Source organism: Macaca thibetana, chromosome 5 (assembly GCF_024542745.1).
Source record: "Macaca thibetana thibetana isolate TM-01 chromosome 5, ASM2454274v1, whole genome shotgun sequence".
Lineage (NCBI taxonomy): Eukaryota > Metazoa > Chordata > Mammalia > Primates > Cercopithecidae > Macaca > Macaca thibetana.
This window is the reverse complement of record NC_065582.1, coordinates 15,485,784-15,504,936: the sequence shown is the minus strand read 5'-3', so window position 1 is coordinate 15,504,936 and position 19,153 is coordinate 15,485,784. Positions and strand designations below refer to the sequence as shown.

The 19,153-nt window shown below is 37.6% G+C and overlaps 1 long non-coding RNA gene across 1 annotated transcript; it reads right to left on the bottom strand.

The window, feature by feature from the left end:
* Positions 1-483: 483 nt before the first annotated feature.
* LOC126954317 (uncharacterized) lies at positions 484-18,195 on the bottom strand. Its single transcript, XR_007725583.1, has 3 exons — positions 17,052-18,195; positions 14,335-14,470; positions 484-1,426 (listed from the first exon to the last, which is right to left on the bottom strand). It is a non-coding gene; the product is annotated as an uncharacterized LOC126954317 (long non-coding RNA).
* Between the last annotated feature and the right edge of the window lie 958 nt (positions 18,196-19,153).

Below are 19,153 nucleotides of genomic sequence, written 5' to 3'. Positions count from 1 at the left end.
TTGGCTCAATGGAATGTTTACTTGTTGAAATATGCCAACTTTGGAAGCTCTGAGTCAAGTTTGGGACAGACGTTCCTTGCTCTCCAGGAACTCCAGGACAAACTGTATGCGGACTTGCATTCAGCAAGGGCTATTCCACTGACCTTTTTCTCTTTTTCTCATGTTGTCAGAGGCAGGCTGCAATTTTAATTCTGTAAACGTAATTGGTTGACCTTTTTTTTCCTCTTTTTTTCTTTTTTTAATCTTGAGACAAGATCTTGCTTTGTCTCCCTGGCTAGAATGCAGTGGCACAATCTCAGCTCTCTGCAACCTAAATCTCCAGGGCTCAAGCGATCCTCCTACCCTGGACTCCCCAAAAGTGCTGAGATTACAGGCATGTGCCACTGTGCCCAGCTGGCATTTATTTTCTTAAAGAAAAAAAAATTCTAAATACTTGGGGGAAATGGGAGTTGAGCAAAAGATTGAGACTAACAGCAGAATAAATCATTTTTATATCTTTTTTGCCTGTTTCCAAGGGAGACACTGAGAAAGGTGGCTGGCTGGGCAGGGAAGGAGTGTATGAGGAGACTGTGTAAAATGTGTCTTGTCGTGTTGTTGGTAAGCTGCTAAGCAAATGTCTTTAACATTAATTTGAAATTAGGTCTTGACAAAAAGTTGAGAAAGTAAGACAGGAAGATAGATGTTTAAGGATGATAATTCAAATTGTAATATGAAGAGTAAACTGAGGGGTCATATTGAAAGGAAATAATAGTAGAAGACAAAAAGAAAACAAGGAACCGAACAAAACTTCAGCTCCTCTAATGGCCTGCACAGAACATAGAACATAGAAGTTTCTGATGAAGGAACTGGCAAAAAAGACAGAAAAGGAACTGCTGGGGTAACATGGGAACATGTTGGGAGAACACAGGGTTGCAGTTTTTGTGGGAGAAGTAGTTTCAAGAAGAAAGAAGTAGTTAATAATGCAAAGCGCTCAGGTGAGCACCAGGGAATAAAGGATGGAGAAATATTTTGAATTTTTCAGGACAATATTTAGTGTGAGTAAATTTAGAAGGCGCGAAAACTGAACAGCTGGAATTAAAGCAGAAAATGACCTGTGAGAAGACAGATATTGTCATGGACTGAAGACCAAGGTTACATGGAAAGAGAAATGGACTGGATAGTAGTTGAAAAGATTAGATAGCAAATATGTTTTTCTTTTAAGAAAAGACAAGAAGATTGATTGAGGTCAAAGTGCAATGAGTCAAGGATAGTGACAAGTGGAAGAACAGGAAGAAGTGTGGCAGTGGGTGAGTGAGGCACAAGGGCATCAGCATTGGATTCAGACAAACTGGGTTTGGATCTTGTGTCTGCTACTGACCAGCTGTGTAACCTTGGGCAATTTGCTTCAACTCCGGGTCTCAGATTCCTTATTATAAAGTAAGATTTTCTAAAAAAAAATGGTGAAAATTAAAATAGGTAAAACATATTAAAAACTATTACAGAGCTTGCCACAAAGTAATGTTACATTAATAGTAGTCCCAACATATTACTTCTGAAATATTTATGAATAATAAATGTGAGATAGAGAAAAGTGTGAGGAATAGGTTTTTTTAGTAGATAGCAAGGACTGAGGTCTAGAGAAAAGTTAGTACCCCTTCATCCCTTTCCCTCCTCTCAATTTCCACTGCCACTGTCCAGATTCTTATTTTCTCAGCAGTTAGCTTCTCATTGCCTCCAAATTCCCCTCCCCCCGCTTTTTTTTTCATTGTGAGATGCTTTATTACAGTGAATTAAACTGTTTACCAAACCGTGATCTCTGTAAGGAAGGATTTTTTCCCTTTTTAGTTGATATGTAATAACTGTACATATTTATGTGATCTATATATACAAAGTGATATATATGTACAGAGTGATATATCAATACATGTATACAATGTATAGTGATAAAATCAGGATTGCTTGTGTTGTATGCATTCAAAATCCTCTCTTCTAGCTTTTAGAACCTATACACTAAACTATTGTTAACCATATTCACCCTACATGTGTTCTAGAAAACACTAGAACTTATCCTCTACTCTAGCTGTTTCTTCATATCCATTAACCAACCTCTCCCTATACACACCTCACCTTACCCTTCCCAGCATCTGATAGCCACAATTCTACTCTCTACTTCTATAAGGTTTTGTGTTTTTTTAGCTTTCACATATGACTGAGAACATGCAATATTTATTTTTCTGTACCTGGCTTATTTCATTTAATTGCTCCACATTTCTTACATCCAATTTAGCTTCTGCACTTCTCCTAGGAAAATTTCTAAAACTGATCTGATCATGTTTAGATATTCTCATGTTTAAAATCCTTAAAATATCTAAACTCCTGGGCATCACATCTGAGGTGTCCCATGCCCCGTGTCTTTCTTGTGGCCCTTCTTTACATGCCAGGAAGCCATGTGTCAGTCACAGGTTTATCATCCCTAATCTAAAAATCTGAAATCCAAAGTGCTGCAAAATCTGAGCCTTCCTGGACTGCGATGTAAGCAAGATATAAACTTCTAATCTGTTGGGCCTTTGCATGTTTGCTTCTATTTGCTGTCACAGCCTAACCTAATATATCTCCCAATAGAAAAAAATCCTCCCTAATGTCCCTGATGACCAAATCACGTAGAACACTGAGCAAATTAAATCTTTTTGGTAGATAGCAGTCGGGCCAACCAAATTGGCTAACCTACTAGATCATTTATTGCCATAAAGTCTCCAAATAGACATGAATCACTTATCTAACAAAATAAAGATAGTGTCATTATACACTGCCTCCCTGGTCCCCACTCCTAAGCAATAATCTTTTTTAAATGAAAGACTTTGTTAAAAAGTGCTCCAAAAATCTGAAACATGACAAGTGGAAAATTCCACATGTAAGTACTTAATACAAAGTTGGTTTCGTGTACAAAATTATTAAAACACATAAGATTATTTTCAGGCTATATGTATAATATGTATATGAAACAAATAAATTTTGTGGTTAGACTTAGGTCCCAGCCCCAAGATATCTCATTATGTACATGCAAATACTACGAAATCCCCCCAAAATTCTGAAATCTGAAAATACTTCTAGTCCTAAGCATTTTGGATAAGGGACACTCACATGTATAGCCTATAAATAAGAATGTTTTTACAAAATTATATGGATGATGGTTTATCTCAAATTTAACTTCTTTTTTTGCTAAGAATTATGTTTTTTATAACACAAATCACTGTGATGACAGAAATACATAGCTAATGTAAGTGAGAGTAAATAATGTCCTGAACATAGAAGCTGAGAAATGCATATAAAAATCAGAAGATTCGGGAGATGTTGACTGGGTAAGCAGCCCTTTTCTGGTTTTATAATACACCACATATAATGTTCCATAGATATTTTAAATTCAAAATGGAATTTTAATGTAAAATATGAGAACATTCTTCTCCAAAAACCCATTATCAATATATTTCTGTTATATAAAAAGATAATCACAACCTATGGGAAATCTCACCATCCTATTAAAATTTTCCATCTTCTCTTGAACACATATCTCATATTTATCTCTACCTTTCTTTGGTCAGCGTGTATTGCGCATGTACTTTGGGTGGCGCTGTGCTGCATCAGCTGGAAGGGATCCAGAGAAAAAGACACAGTCCTCTTTGAAGACACCCAGAGACAGTAAGCTCCTTATGATCCTGTGATTGGTGTTTCCATGGTAGAGATCTGATAGCTGCATAAGAAAACAGTTGAAGAAAGTGGGAGGGCAAAGATACTTAGAGGAGGGAGTATCAAATGTCAAAGGCCTGAAGGCATGGAGAGTGGGTATGTTTGAAATGACACATGGCTTCCTAGCATGTAGAGAGCTGTATTTGATTTAGTTTTTCAAACAAAGTTCTCTTAAAATAAAAACAAACGCAACACACTGATGCCAAGTTAAGAGAGGTGATTATTCCTTTAACACAATTAGAAGTGTTGATTGTTGAATATTTACTCAGAAGCAGGCATCTCTTATTGTCTACACGCACAGCCTCTGTAATCAGACTGCTTGGGCTTGAATCCAGCTCTACCATCTACTAGCTCTGTGACCTTTGGATAGTTAGTTACTTAATTTCTCTGAATCTCAGCTTCCTCATCAGCACAATGAGGATAATAACAACACCTATTTCATAAAGTTGTTGTGAAGACTGTACTAAGTTAGATACAGGTCAAGTGCTTAGACCAGTGACTGGCACATAGCAAATGTTACATAAATGCTATTATCATTAAGCGGTATACATATATAATTGCATTTATTATTTACAACCAAGCTGTGAGGTAGTTATTATTATGGTCATTTTACAGATGAGAAAAACACGTTTAAGGAGTTTGGGGAATCTGGTCAAGGTCACTTATCTAGAAAATGAAGGAGAAGACTTTGACTCAAGGTGTGGCTGACTCCTGCGTATTACTTCTTTTTTGAAAATTAAACTCTTAATTTTGAGATAACTGTAGCTGAGCAGTACATTTAGCCCTGTCTGAATGGTGATTTATTTAAGAAATAGAAGTTGAAAATAGACTGAAATCAGCACTCATGAGCAAATATATATTTTCCCATAACCTAGTGTCTGTCAGCTCAGTTCTGACCTGTTAGGCCAGGCTAGTCTTAAATTGATTTTTCCATCATCCCATGCACAGTGGTGAGCACAGACATTCCAAGAAGTACTCACTCACAGGCCCAGGCTCAGATTAGGCAGGCCAGTCACTCACCTGATAGACATGTTTACTGAATTTTAAAATAATCACATATAAATCAATACAAAAATCAGCTTTTTCTTTATTGAAACAAACAACAACAAAAAATCACTGCTGGTGTAAGACGGTTACTGCTAGTAATGGGGTCTGGGGGCTTGTCTTAGCTTTGCTACCACAAGCTACAATAGAGGAGCTGACTATTTTTAAATAGCTACTGTGTTTCTGGTCTTTTATAAGTTATTTCATTTAGTTTTTTTGCTAACCCTGCACGATTAAGTAGTATTATCCTCATTTTATTGATGAAGAAAATGAGCCTCATGCAAGACAAGTGACTGATACCAGAATTTAGCAACAAACTTGGGTACGCATCCAAGTCACATGGCTCCAAAGCCTTTGCTTTGTCTACTCCACGGAATTCTCTTAGATCTATATTCAAATGCTGTCTCATCCCCTTTGCTAACTGTATGATCTTTGGGTGATTATGTAACCTCCCTGATCCTGTTTCCTGAGCTGTCAAAAGGGGAACAAATTGACATTCCTTGAAGCACCCAGGACAATGCCTGGCACAAATTTGGTGATCAATGAAATATTCTTATTAAGTTTCTTCCTTAATATTCATATTTATTTCTGGATTAAGAGATGCTCAGTTGAAAATGGAGAAAGAACGATGATACAGATAGATTTTCGACTCCAGAATATGGTGAGATATTTCTAACTTTTCTTGGCGTATTAGTTTCCTAGGGCTGCTATAACAAAATACCATAGACTTGGTGACTTAAACAACAGAAATTTATTTTCTCACAATTCCTGAGGCTGGAAGTCCAAGATCAAGGTGTTGGCAGGTTTGGTTTCTTCAGGTCTCTCTCGTTGGCTTTCAGATGGTCACTTTCTTGCTGTGTCCTCACAAGGCTTTTTCTCTGTGAATATGTGTTCATGTGTGTGTGCGAATTTCCTCTTCTTATGAAGTCACTAGCCAGATTGGATTACAGTCCACGTGGCCTTATTTTAACTTAGTCACCTCTTTAAGGGCTCTAATTTCAAATACAGCCACATTCTCAGGTATTAGGCTGTAGGGCTTCAATGTAAGGATTTGTGGGGGGACACACAATTCAGCCTGCAACACATAGATTTTCCAATTGGAAACGGAATTCTGTTTATTGACAAAACTGTATTGGGGAAACTGACAGATGGATGCATTAAGGATTGAGCCAGTCTTGTGATATGTACTTAACAAAACATCACACATTCCTGCAAACGGCAAGAACAGAAAGGCCATTCAGTTCAGTAATGGGAGAAGAATCTAATGGTCAAAGTTATTCAGTTGCCAAATGGTCACGTGGTGGTAATCTGTGACACAGAGAAAGAGGAAAAGAAATTCATCACTTACAGGTGGACCTGAAGACTGAGGAAGAAGAACTTTTGAGGCATTTCTACACATGTGTTCCAATATTGGGTGGTATCAGTCATAAACGACTACTCTAAAGTAACTTCTACTTAACATGTTGTGCTCATATACTTTGTACAATTTATTCAACAAATGTTTTTTGGCCACCACAGATATGTCCTGTGCTAGGGCATGAGCACATGCAGTAAATAAAACAAATGATCTTACCTCCATGGAGCTTGTAGCCTCGTTGGGGGTGCAGACAATAATTTGGTCACAGGCAGATATATGGCAGCCCATGTCAGAGGGGCTTAACATGGTGAGGTGGAAGAGGCAAGTCTCCTGTAGGAAGTGCTGTTTCTCCTGAAGTCTGAAAAATGTTTATGGGTAGAACAGAAGTTAGGAGAAGGGAAGAAGAGGTAGTGCAAACAGAGGGAGCTGAAGATTCTAGCGTCCAGGAGAAAGGGAGAATACTGTGTATCTGAACAATTAAAAGAAAGGCTAGAACATGGGATGCTGATGAGGGATGAGGAAATGGCAGAAGATGAGGCTGGAGAAGAAGGAAGGAGGCACACCACTATGAACATTTTAAGCCATAAAATGGACTTCATATTTCACTCTCAGACAATGGGAAGTCACTGAATGGTTTTAAAACCTAGAGAGACCTCTGTGTTTTGGGTGTTTGAAAGATTATCTTGGTTTAACTCAGAGAATGAATTGTAGTCAGGGGCAATGGAACCACAGCAACTGTATTTTGCCTGTTTTATTGTTATAGGATCTAGGATGTTGGGAAGAAACAAAGAAATTCAGGCATCCCTCCTGAGAACAGAAAGGGAGTAGAGTGTTCCATCATGATGCTAATCACAAGAATTGACTTGACAGGACAGAATCAAGGGAAAGAACGTCAGTGAGACTTCTGGTGACAATCACCCACTCATATCTGCATTTTCCATTTTTGCGTTTGTCATACTTTTCATAATAATGAAAGCAAGTATGTTGTGTATAATACTGGATGTCAGCTTATACATTTGGCTTTTAAATTTGGGGAAGGAAACCTCTTTCCACTTGATCGAGCAGTTTCATCTTTGCAATGTATTTATTCTTTCTGAACTTTTGGGTAGTGTCCTTGTATTAGTCTGTTTTCATGCTGTTGATAAAGACATACCTAAGACGGGGTAATTTATACAGAAAAAGAGGTTTAATGGGCTCACAGTTCCACATGGCTGGGGAAGCTCGCAATCACGGCAGAAGGCAAAAGGCATGTCTTACGTAGCGGCAGAAAAGAGAGAATGAGAGCCAAGAGAAAAGGGAAACCCCTTATAAAATCATCAGATCTCCTGAGACTTATTCACTACCATGAGAACAGTATGGGGGAAACCGCCCCCATGATTCAGTTATCTCCCATTGGGTCCCTCTCAAAACATGTGGGAATTATAGGAACTGCAATTCAAGATTATATTTGGGTGGGGACACAGCCAAATCATATCAGTTCTAGAAAATTCTTTAGGACAGACTCCTTTTACTTTTTGGAAATTTAACCCTCCTGGTCATGAACGAGTTGTCAGATTAGCTTTTCCTAATTTCACATTATGATGGGGAGAAGGAAATGCAAGTTTTCTGCACTTAAAAGATTCCACATACTGTTTGGACCCTCCCATGCATAGTGGGGAGAATAAGTTTCTTCATTCTGTGATTATTCAAATAGGCGGTCTTATCAGACAGGAGACCCTCTGGAGGGTCCTAGCGAAACTGACCTAAACCTCAGAGCACTCGAGTGAACAACCGAAGTCCTCTGTGGAGAAATGATGTAGAGTCGTGAACGGGAATATGTTGCTCATGGGTCATTAGTGATTTGAGTGTCTTTTTAGCTGGTGTCAAAACAGGTCCTATTCCTCAGTACCTGGTGTCAAGAGAAGACAACTTTCAGAAGCCCATTGCCTAGACTTGGAGGAGGCTCTTAACATGTTTTTTTTTTTTTCCATGTTTCATAAATTCTTAGGATTTTTTAAATTTAATATCCTTTATGAACTAAGGTCAACAAAACTTTAATCAGTGAATATATTTTTGGTTCTGAGAGTTAGAACACTCCTTCTTTTAAAAACAAAAAAAAATTTTAGAATTTTGTTTTTAAATATATCTGGACATATCAAGACAACTGGTTATCAGCCTTTTCAATTGAATCCTGACACTGAAATTGTCTTTTTAAACTTACTTTTGTGTAACTATCCTGGATCACCGGCACTCTGCTCTGGAATTAAATTTCCCTGATTTCTGTCAACTTTTTGAATCTGCAACAGTGGGAGAATATAATACGCTGTATGAGTAACTGCACAACTTATTGTTAGAAAAATTCCTAGTGATAATCCTTATGAGTTTTATCTGTAACCGTGCAAGTAACCTAAATATCTTATGGAATTAGAGGCAATAGTCTGTTTTACAAAGAGTAGGAGAGAGACAGACAGAGAAAGAGGTAGAGACCAAGACCAATATCAGGAGAGGAAGAAGGAGAGAGACGGAGAAAGGGACGCGGAGGGAAGAAAGGAAGGAAGAAAGAAAACGTTAGCATACTTTCCCAAGAATAGACATCTCAGGGTCTCGCCCAAAAATCAAGGTCTTCCTCTGCTCAGAAGCACAGAAACTGTCCAGGAGGGGAAGCTCTAAGTAACGGTAATAATAGAAAGTGATTGACTTGACAGTGAGATAAGACCAGGTATGTTCCTGGTGACCCACTGTGAACGAAAATTCAGTTTTTGCACAGTTTCACTCTGTGGAGAGAATACAGCACTATTGCAAAACTTCTTTTAAAGAAAAGACACTTTGGGAATTGGCCTCATCTGTTTTTCGTAAGCAGTTCAGATACGAATAAAGGAAAGAAGAAAACATCTCCTTCCTTATTCTCCAGCTGCGTATCTCACTATTTCTCATCCTCCTTACAGACACTCAGCTGGAAGTTCACAGATCCAGTTTCTTCTAGATTGTTCCTCAATCTTGTGGGTAATTTTAGGCAAAATATGCAAATTTCTTGTTTGGTATAAGGTTTTTCTTTCTCCTACTAAAACAAAAATGTTTCCGCTACAAACTATTTAAATACTTTGTAGGGATTTTGTCAGGATTAATGAGGCAACAGACAGTCACAGATGACTACACTTATTTCAAGAATGCAATATTATAGTATGTCTATTTGGCATTACATTGATTTTGTTTCAGGTCATTAGCTTATTAATTTCCACTAGACAGTAGAGCTGCTGTGTCTTGTTATTTTTGGAGTTAAAATGGTGTAATATTCTCAGAGAGCTAGACATCAACTTAGCGAACTAGAACTAGAGAATAATTTATTCTTTGCTACCATAGATGTTAATTATTTACCACAAGACAGAGCTGCGCAAGAAGAAATCTCAGAACTTTAGTTTGGATAAAGGATTTGCTTTTTGTGGTCTGTTTCGATCCCTTTATTTTATAGATAAGTAGATTAAAACAATTAAGTGTCTCTCCTATGTCACACAGTTGTTATTGATTGGGTTATACTTAGGGGCTAGATCAAGTATTCCCAGGGAGTACATTTTGTACTGAACATAGCTGTCTTTGTGAAGAGAAAAATAACAAGATTTATAGGTACTGAAAGTTACCCAGAAATCTCACATTAGTCTAGGAAGAAGTATGTATTATGATGTTCAGGGTTACTGTGGCTTGATATAATTAAACAGATGTATATTATTAGTCTAGAGTCTTCAAAATAATGATAATGGTGATGATGACAATGATGATAGTTAGCATTTTTTAAAGGCTTACTCTGCAACAGGCATTATACCTAGAGGTTTATACGCATTATCTCATTTATTTCCTAAAATGTTGCAATGAGGTTATTTCTTCTAATCTACAGAAGAAGAAACTGAAGCTTACAGACATTTGGTAAATTGTTCCGACTTCATTCTGTAAGTATATGTCAGATCTGACCAACCTGATGCCACCCTATGCCTTGTCACAGTATTATTCTGCTATACATTTGAGAATCTGCCAAATTTTCTTAGGCTCATTATCCATTGCTATCATTTTCTGATTTGTGGTGGAATGAATAATATTTCTAGAAGAAATATTTGCAATATTTAAGCAAATTTTGTAATTTTTATACTAGGAATAAGATCTTGGATTTAATGTAACTATATGTTTAGGTGGTGCAAAGTAACAAGACTTTCTGCACTGAGTTTTAAAATGAAGAATGGGAAGGAAAGCTCTTCCTAAATAAAGCAGGAAACACGGATATCAGCTTACCACTTGTAACCAGCAGTGAATTTCTTAATCTTTTTCAAATCAGTTGTATACAACTTAAGAATAAGCAATAATGTTTTTTATAGAAAGTTCTCATGACAGTTAAATGTTAAGATGTATGTGAAGTTTATAGCACAGTATTAGAAAGATCATCAAATCTTAGTTGATCTCAGTGAGTTCCTGCAAAAATAGGACTCATTTTGAGAGACTTGACTTCAGCAAAATGTTTAGAGGAAAGGGGAAATAACTAGATAAAATTTAAACCCAGATACTTTGGAAGGGTTTTCTTGTAACTCTTAAATGAAAGCAAAAGAAAACTGATTACACAATATGAGTGTCAGTGACGAGTAAAATGAAATGTAGATCGAACCATAAGTAGATAAACATGATCTCAACATTATGTTTAATGAGTTAGTGAGATGGCAGTCAGAACTGGAATATGGCAGGGTAAGTCTATCCATTATATTAAATAAACGTAGCTGAACGTGGGCACAAGGAAGTTGAAAGCATATGCACGAATGAAAGACAAAAATCTAAAGGAGAAAGTGGGTCAACACAAAAGGATCAAGAGAAATGTGAAATTATTATTTATCTGTAGTACCTATAAAAGTCTAGCTTGGATAAATCAGTACACTCAATTTAGTTCAACTTAAACGTAATGATCCCACTTATAGTCAAGGTCTGGTGCTGGGTGGCAGGAATTAAAAGAAACATAAGGAGAAATAAGTCCTGACTTTAAACAATTTATTATCTGGTGAATGTGAGTAGAGCGAGTGAGTGACACGTGGCACAGAGTGAAAGCTTTATCTGATAAGGGTGGTATATTTTTCTATTTTCTACTGAAAGAACAAAACATGTGAAAAATGTCTGATTTACATTGTCGATTTTGAGTGTCTGAAGATAGATGAGGCAACAAAGGTATGACTCTGTGTTGAATTTTAATCCAAAAAGAAGAACTGATTTGTAAAATAATTTTGACATCTCAGTATGCCTATTGAATAAAGAGGGAAATGCTGGGATTATTATTAGCCTTTCCAACCTGAGATTATGGAAAGTTCACGGAAAGTAGGAGAGCTGTATCATGACTACAGATCAATATAAATATCTATGAAAATATTTGTGAGACTTACAATAAAGTTCTACTTCCCAAATAAAATGTTCAATATTATAAACAGGAATTTGAAAGATGTTCTAAAGAAGCAAACAGGGAAAACAGGAGTAATGCCTGGTCAGGTGGTAGATGAGATATGCTTAAATTTACTTATTATTTGACTAAGGCTACTATGCAGTCTACCCACACCAGTAGGGCAGCTCCTATTGTTGACAGCTGGCATCTCTTCTGATTATTTATTGCCTGTGCTGTACCAGTTAATGCTTGGAATATCAGCGCTGTGTTCAACAGATATCTATTTGATATCTAGTATGTGACTGGGTCAGTAACAGGCCCTAAGGGAACAGTACTATTTTCATCTTCATCGTGCTCACTTTCCAGTTGAAGGAGGTAGAAAAAGTAATTATTGCAGGTAGTGATAAGTGAAACAAAACTAACAACACATGATTGGGGTAGAGTGATATGAATGGGGGAGAAGGAAGGATTCCATGAGATGAGCTGTGAAAGGAGGCTTCTAAGGAAGCAACACTGGAGTTGAGAAGGGAATAAGAAAGACCCAGCTACCTGGAGATTGGTAGAAGAATGAAAAGAAATGCATAAGAGTTGAAGAAGAGTTTATGAAGGTGAAGGCTTCCATGAACTGATATTTCTACGTCATGGGGAGGGTAATAAAAATTCTCTTTAAAATATGTTAAACAAGATATCTATATCTATGTCTACATGAAGGTGGAGAGGAGACAGAATAGCTGATGCAACAGATGAGAGTGAATAATCGAGTATCTACAGCTTCTACCAGGTTCTTTCTGCCCTATAGCAGCAAGTCAATCACTGAGATAATGAGTTTTGAAAAAGAGAAGGACTATTCATGAGGTAGCCAGTGAGGAGGTGGAAGAACAGGTCTCAACTCCACCTCCCTGAAGATAAGGCTTAGGGATATTTATGGGTTATACAAGTGGGGGAAAAATGAAGCAATCAGTGATCTATGCAAACATAGTTGGGATTTATGGCATTTCATAGGACATATTTGCAGAAAATGATGGTATTATGATCTGAGGGTGGAATTTTTGGTCCTCTGATGTCAAAATGCTCTCCGGCATTTACACAGGCCCAGCTGAAGAGTCAACCAGTTTGAACTGGTCAGGAGCTGCCCCACATTCCTGAAAAATAACTGAAGTGACCATTACCATGGCGATTTATAAATGTTCAATTTATTATGCAGCTAATGAAGGTTAAGTTTCAGTGTTTAGTGGTGCAGCCTTCACTTACTGTGGCCTTCAGTTTCATGAAAAAAAAAAAAAGAAAAAAAAAAAAGAAGAAAAAAAGCAGATAACCAAAAGCAAGCAGGGCATGCTAAACTTGGCAGACCTAATCAGATGAACCCTCTGTTTCTCAGTGCTATTTTGTTTATAATCTTCTTTATCCAGGAGAACACTATTTGAACTAGAAAGAACAAAGCAAGAGTGGTCTGAAATCACAAGGGGTTCAGAAGAATGAAACAGGTAATCTGGATACTTTTAGAATGAGTAATAATTATTAATCCCAACAAATGACATTCTTCAGTGTCTAAGCATTTTCTTTTGTGATTAAAGAGCTGCTGTGAACAAACTTGGAGGAGAATGTGATGGGTACCAGAGACCAGAAATTTACAAATGGCTATGTTTTCAAAAGACAGGTCAAGATGGTTAGGGGGAGTGGGGCTAGGGAAGAGGTTATCATATATAAATTCCAGAAATTGTACTGAGGTGACATTGATATCCATCTGCAGCACAATTCTATGCTTAAATATTGAACCAATTATTTTTGAGCTCTTAGTAAGGCAAGGTGGTTACCACTAGGAGCCAGCATGGGTTCAATAAGAATTTCTCATGCTAAACTAACCTCTTTTTTGATATAATTTCCAGACTTTAAAGTCAAGTAGACAAAACGATTCTAGATTTGAGTAAGCCATATGAAGAAACTATCTGGTGGAATAACTTGCTTTTTAAAGTTAACATTTTGAAATGGAATATAAACAAACAAAAAGTTGATCTTATAGAAGTAGAGAGTAGAGCAGTGGTTACCAACACTGGGGAGAAAATGAGAGATTGGAGAGGATGGGGAGAAGTTGGTCAACAGGTACAGAGTTACAAGAAGACAGAAAAGGTTCTGGTGTGCTTTTGAATAATAGGGTGAAGATAGTTAACAGTAAGGTATTGTATATTATAAAATACCTTGAAGAGAGGTTTTGGAATGTTCTCACTACAAAGAAATGAAAAATGCATGAGGCGATGAATATGCTAACTACCCTAATTTGATTATTATACAACATCTACATGTATCAAAACATCAAATTGTATCCATGTGTCGATTAAAAAATAGAAAACAATATAATTATGTAGTCTACACAGAAAACATAAATGACTAAATGTTTATTGGGATTCACAGGATACTGCCAAAATATTCATGACTTTGCTAACCATATGAAACAAAAGGCTCACATTTAAATACATAAATAAGTTGATCTTAGTTGTATTTATATAATAATTATTGTGATCCATAATAAACCATACATATTTTGCTAATTTTATTATTTCTGTCCATGACAAGTGAAGTTATTATTATTATAAAATTTAGCACATAAATTAAAATGTATTTGTTATCCTATTAATAGTATTATTTTAAATGACAAAACTGTATCCCATATCTATTCCAATATGCCAAAATTTCATAAGTTAATTTATCAATATCTGTTTTTGGACATGTAGATTATTTGCATTTGTTACACTTTTTTGAAGTTTTCTAGTTATGTCCTTAGGTTAAATTCCTAAAAGTAAAATTTCTGAGTTATGAGGATATGCCAAATTACCTTCCAAAAATGTGATAATCACTGGATGCACTGGCTCATGCTTGTAATCTCAGTGCTTTGGGAAGCTGAGGTGAGAGGATGGTTCTGAGGCTTAGAGTTAGAGACCAGGCATGGGCAACATAGTGAGACTCTGTCTCTACAAAATAAATTTAAAAATTAACTGGGTATGTTACTGTGCACCTCTAGTTCCAGCTACTTGGGAAGCTGAGACAGGATATCTGCTTGAGCCCAGGAGTTTGCGGCTGCAGTGAGCTGTGATCACACCTCTGCACTCCAGCCAGGGCAACAGAGTGAGACCCTGACTCCAAAATCAAAAAGAAAAAAGCAGAAACGAGATTCCAATGTATACTCCCACCAATTAATTTGAAGGTGACCATATCCCTTCTAACTATCAAATACTGTCACTCACTTACATCTTTGCCAAATGTGGGTAAGAAAAAAATTAAATAGTTGTTTTTATTTAAATGCATGTATCTTTATTGTTAGTAAGGTTGAATATTTTTCATATACTTAGTGCTCACTTATAGTATTTTTATTTGGTTATCAAATCATTTGCTTATCCATTTTTAATATTTTAAAATATTTTTATTTTGTATGAGAGTTATTAGAGCTATGGAAGAACACTTACATTATAGAAGTGCATCCTGAAAAAATTATGCATTAAATGACATGATGTCTGGAATTGTAAGTAAAATCACCTAGCAATGTGGCAGAGGCTGATGAAACAAGAATGACTATGAAATGGTATAATGATGGAAGATTGGGGAAGGGATTCTAGAGTTTCATAATACATCCCTCTCCATTTTGTCTACATACAAAATGTCCATTACAAAAGGTAGACTATGTCCTTGTAAAAGTAATTTTATATGTTGCAAGTGTAGGAAGAAACTTTCAGTTTCAAGAGTTTCAGATGTCAAATTGTATACTTCAACTATGCCATTTTATTTGTAATAATCCAAAACCAGAAACAGCCTAAATGTCCATTAACAGATAAATGGAGTGACAACATCCATAGAACAGAATGTGACTCCACAAGAAAAGAATGAACTATTCACATAAGCAACATTAATGAATATTAAAATAATTATGCCACATGAAGAAAACAAGAATAATAAAAAAACACTTTGCAATTAAAATAATATAAAATTCTAGAAAATATTAACTAATTTATTTTGAAAAAAGGTAAATCAAGGGTTGTCTGGAGGGCAAATGAGAGCAGGGAATGATTTTTAGAAAGGTGTACAGGAGTAATGGATATTTGGATGTGTTCATTAGCATGATTTTGACAGTTTCCTGAGTTTATCGGTACATGGAAAGTACCTAAATTGTACACTTTTCTGTTTTTTTTTAAGAGACAGTGTCTCACTCTGTTGCCTAGGCTGTAGTGCAAGGCTGTGATCATAGCTCACTACAGTGTTGAACTCCTGGGCTCAAGGGATTCTCCATCCAAGTCTCTGAAGCTGGGACTAAGGGCAAGCTCCACCAAGTGGAGCTAATATTCTTAAATTTTTTTATAGAGATGAAGGTCTTGGTATATCACCCGGGCTGATAATCAACTCAACTATACACCTTAAATATGTGTAGTTTATAGCAAGCCAATTATGTTTCAATAGAAGTTAAAAATGACTTATAAGTCTGGATCTACTTTTTAAAGGAAAACATAAGGTTTTGCAACCCTATAGTGACTCCACCATGCCTTTGGAAAGTCAGCCCGCATCAGTGGGAGGAAATATTGGTGAGCAATAAACATCATTTCTATATGAGTCAACAGAAAAGTTAGAAGGGTGACAAAAACCACATCGCTGGACTATGAGATCTCTCATTTCTCTATTTTCATTTTCTTGACTGTGCAGCAATGGCCTTGAGGTCATGACAGGAGTAAACAAAACCTTATTTGCTCTGACAGTGATGTCAGTTCCAGGAAAAACACCAGCATGGAGTGCACCCACTCATGCTCATAGCCACAGCCATTGAAACACCTATGGAGACACTGCAGAGGTGATGCCATTCTCAACCTTGATGCAGTCTCCTCCAGACCTCATTAATCACACTCAGTGTTTCTGCACCAGTTATGGTTTCAGCCTGGCCTCTTACAAGTGACACCAGAAACTTGAGTTTTGGACATCTAGGCACATGGTTCCTCTGCAGTGCCTGAAGTCTTCTTAGGGGTGCTAGGAGTTATGTGACATCCCCGAGAAAAAGGGATTCATCCTTCTCCCCAGAGTCCTACAGGATGTCACAACAACTTCCCCATCCTCAGGGTGAACTCTGAGCCTACAAAGAAATGCTGGCATTCAGGCCACAAATTAGGATCACAAAGTGAAATACTCTTTCCTGGGTGGGCTTTGGCAGCAAAGCAAATTAGACCAAAATTGGAAGAAGGAAAAACGATTTGCAAATTGCCGGTAATACTTAGGCTAGATCAATCTTCTTAGACAAGATTGTGTCAGGATCATGCCTTAACTAGTCAGAGAGGAAGGAATGACATTCCCCTAAGGGCACAGACTATTCGTGATTTTCTCCAGGGAATGAGAGAACAGAAACATCTGCTTTCCTTTGTTACACTGAGGTGACTAATATACACTACGGGGAACCTGTCAGGTGGTAGAGGTGACATGGTTTATGCCACAGAAACTGGCAGTGACCTAAATCTGGCAAGAGTCCTGTCCTGCACAGGTTAGAAAGTACAATGTAGCTCCTTAAAGCTTCCCACTTACCTGGAATTTTTGGGGAACTTCTCCGCTGTGGATGTTCAGATGTATGGGATTTGATGCCTCCTTCACATTCACAGAGGTTTTCCCCCTGAGTTGTTATACTGAATATGGAAGCCTTTCTCCAGTGTGAATTATCCAGTGTTGAATAAGTCCAGGACTTTGTTGAAGGGATTTCCCATATTTACACATTCATAGGGCTTTGCTCCAGTGTGAACTCTCTGTGATTAACTAAGCATGGAGCTCTGGCTAAAGGATATCCTATATTCACCATACACATGAGACCTAACTCTAGTGTGAATTCTCTAGTGTTCAGTGAAGCCAGAGCTTTGGCTAAAGAAATTCTCCACATTCAACATACTCATAAGTCTTTCTCCAGCATGATTATCCAGTGACAAATGAGAGTGGAGTTTTGGCTAAATAATTTCCCACATTTGCCACACTCCTAAGGCCTTTTCTCCATTGTGAATTCCCTGATGTTGAGCTAGTTTGTATTTGTACCTGAAAGCTTTCCTGGTTCACTGCACTTGTAATGACTTTTTCTGCTGTGAAAGGCCTCCCTACATTTGGTGCTGCTGTGTGACTTCAATCCAGTTGTGAGTAGCCTGTGTTGGAGAAGGCACAGTTGCCAAGAAAATCCTTCCCAACTTTCCCACAGGTGAAGTGCCTTCCTGACACTTAAAATCTGCAGCCTTTCTCAGAGAAAGCGTTGTCCACATCTCCATTCCATTGTGTTCCTTCTAGTGCTGGTGCACGTTTGCACTAAACCAGAATTGTTTCCCACATGCCTCACAAGTGTACCATTTCTGCCCAGATAGCGTTCCTTGGTGATCAGCCAGGTACAGAATGTCCCTTATGACCAGAACACACTTCTCACAGGGATGAGCCTTCTGGATGAATAGACCTAGCTGTGACACTTTCTACTGAAACATTCCATGGAGGATGTCTGCTCTCCCTTTGCTCCACACCAAAAACCTGGTACGGTTATACACGCAAAGTTCTCTGCATCATGTGGCACAACTCTCTCTGAGGCTCATCAAGGAAACTCTATTCCTTTCAGAAGTCATTAAAGGTCGACTATGTTCACAAAGATCATACTGAGATGGCTTCTCTTTCTGTAGGTGGAGCGAGCCGGGACTTGCAGGTGACCAAGAAGGGGGATCCGAGAACCGGAATCGTCTCCCCTGGCTCTCCGGAAGTGGAAGCGGAGTCATTGCTGGTTGGTGCCAGCCCTCAGACTCGCTTCTTTGCAGTAGGAAGAAAGCCTCCCCACACACCTTGCCACACTCATCACCTTGAGCCAGACTCGGTGTCCAGTGAATATGACCATCTCCTGCCCATTTTCTAATGAGTGTTTTCATTAATGATTTATAAGAATGTGGTGGGTAAATCTATGGGCTTTGAAGCTATAGAGAAAGCTACAGAGAAAGCATTGTCCACATCTCTATTCCATTGTGTTCCTTCTAGTGCTGGTGCACGTTTGCACTAACTAAACCAGAATCGTTTCCCACATACCTCACAAGTGTACCATTTCTGCCCAGATAGCGTCCTTGGTGATCAGCCAGGTACAGAATGTCCCTTATGACCAGAACACACTTCTCACAGGGATGAGCCTTCTGGATGAATGATGAGCCTTCTGGATGAATCGTCTCCCCTGGCTCTCCGGAAGTGGAAACCAAGTTGATGCTCAACTTGGTTTCAGAGTCTGGCACTGCTATGTGAATTTAAGCAAGTTATTTCACCTTTCAGAGTGTCAGTTCCCTCATGTATACAAGGAAGATAAAAAATAATGTATACAAGAGTACTGGAGTAATTAATACATGAAGGACTACATGTAAAGCCGTTAGCATGATGTTTGACACATTAAGCATCCAATAAATATTAGTTGCTTGCAGAATTATTAGTAAAAGAGATTGTTTCTGAAGGCCATTCCAATTCTTAAATTTTATAATACCACACTTGAGGCCACCTGAAGTATGTGTATAAAATGTGTACATTTTAGTGATTTTTTTTTTCAATTCCCAAATTAGAGGTGTAGAGAAATCCTAGTAAGGACTCCAAGTTTGTAGACCTGTCAAAGATATGAAAATGAAAGAATAGCTTATTTC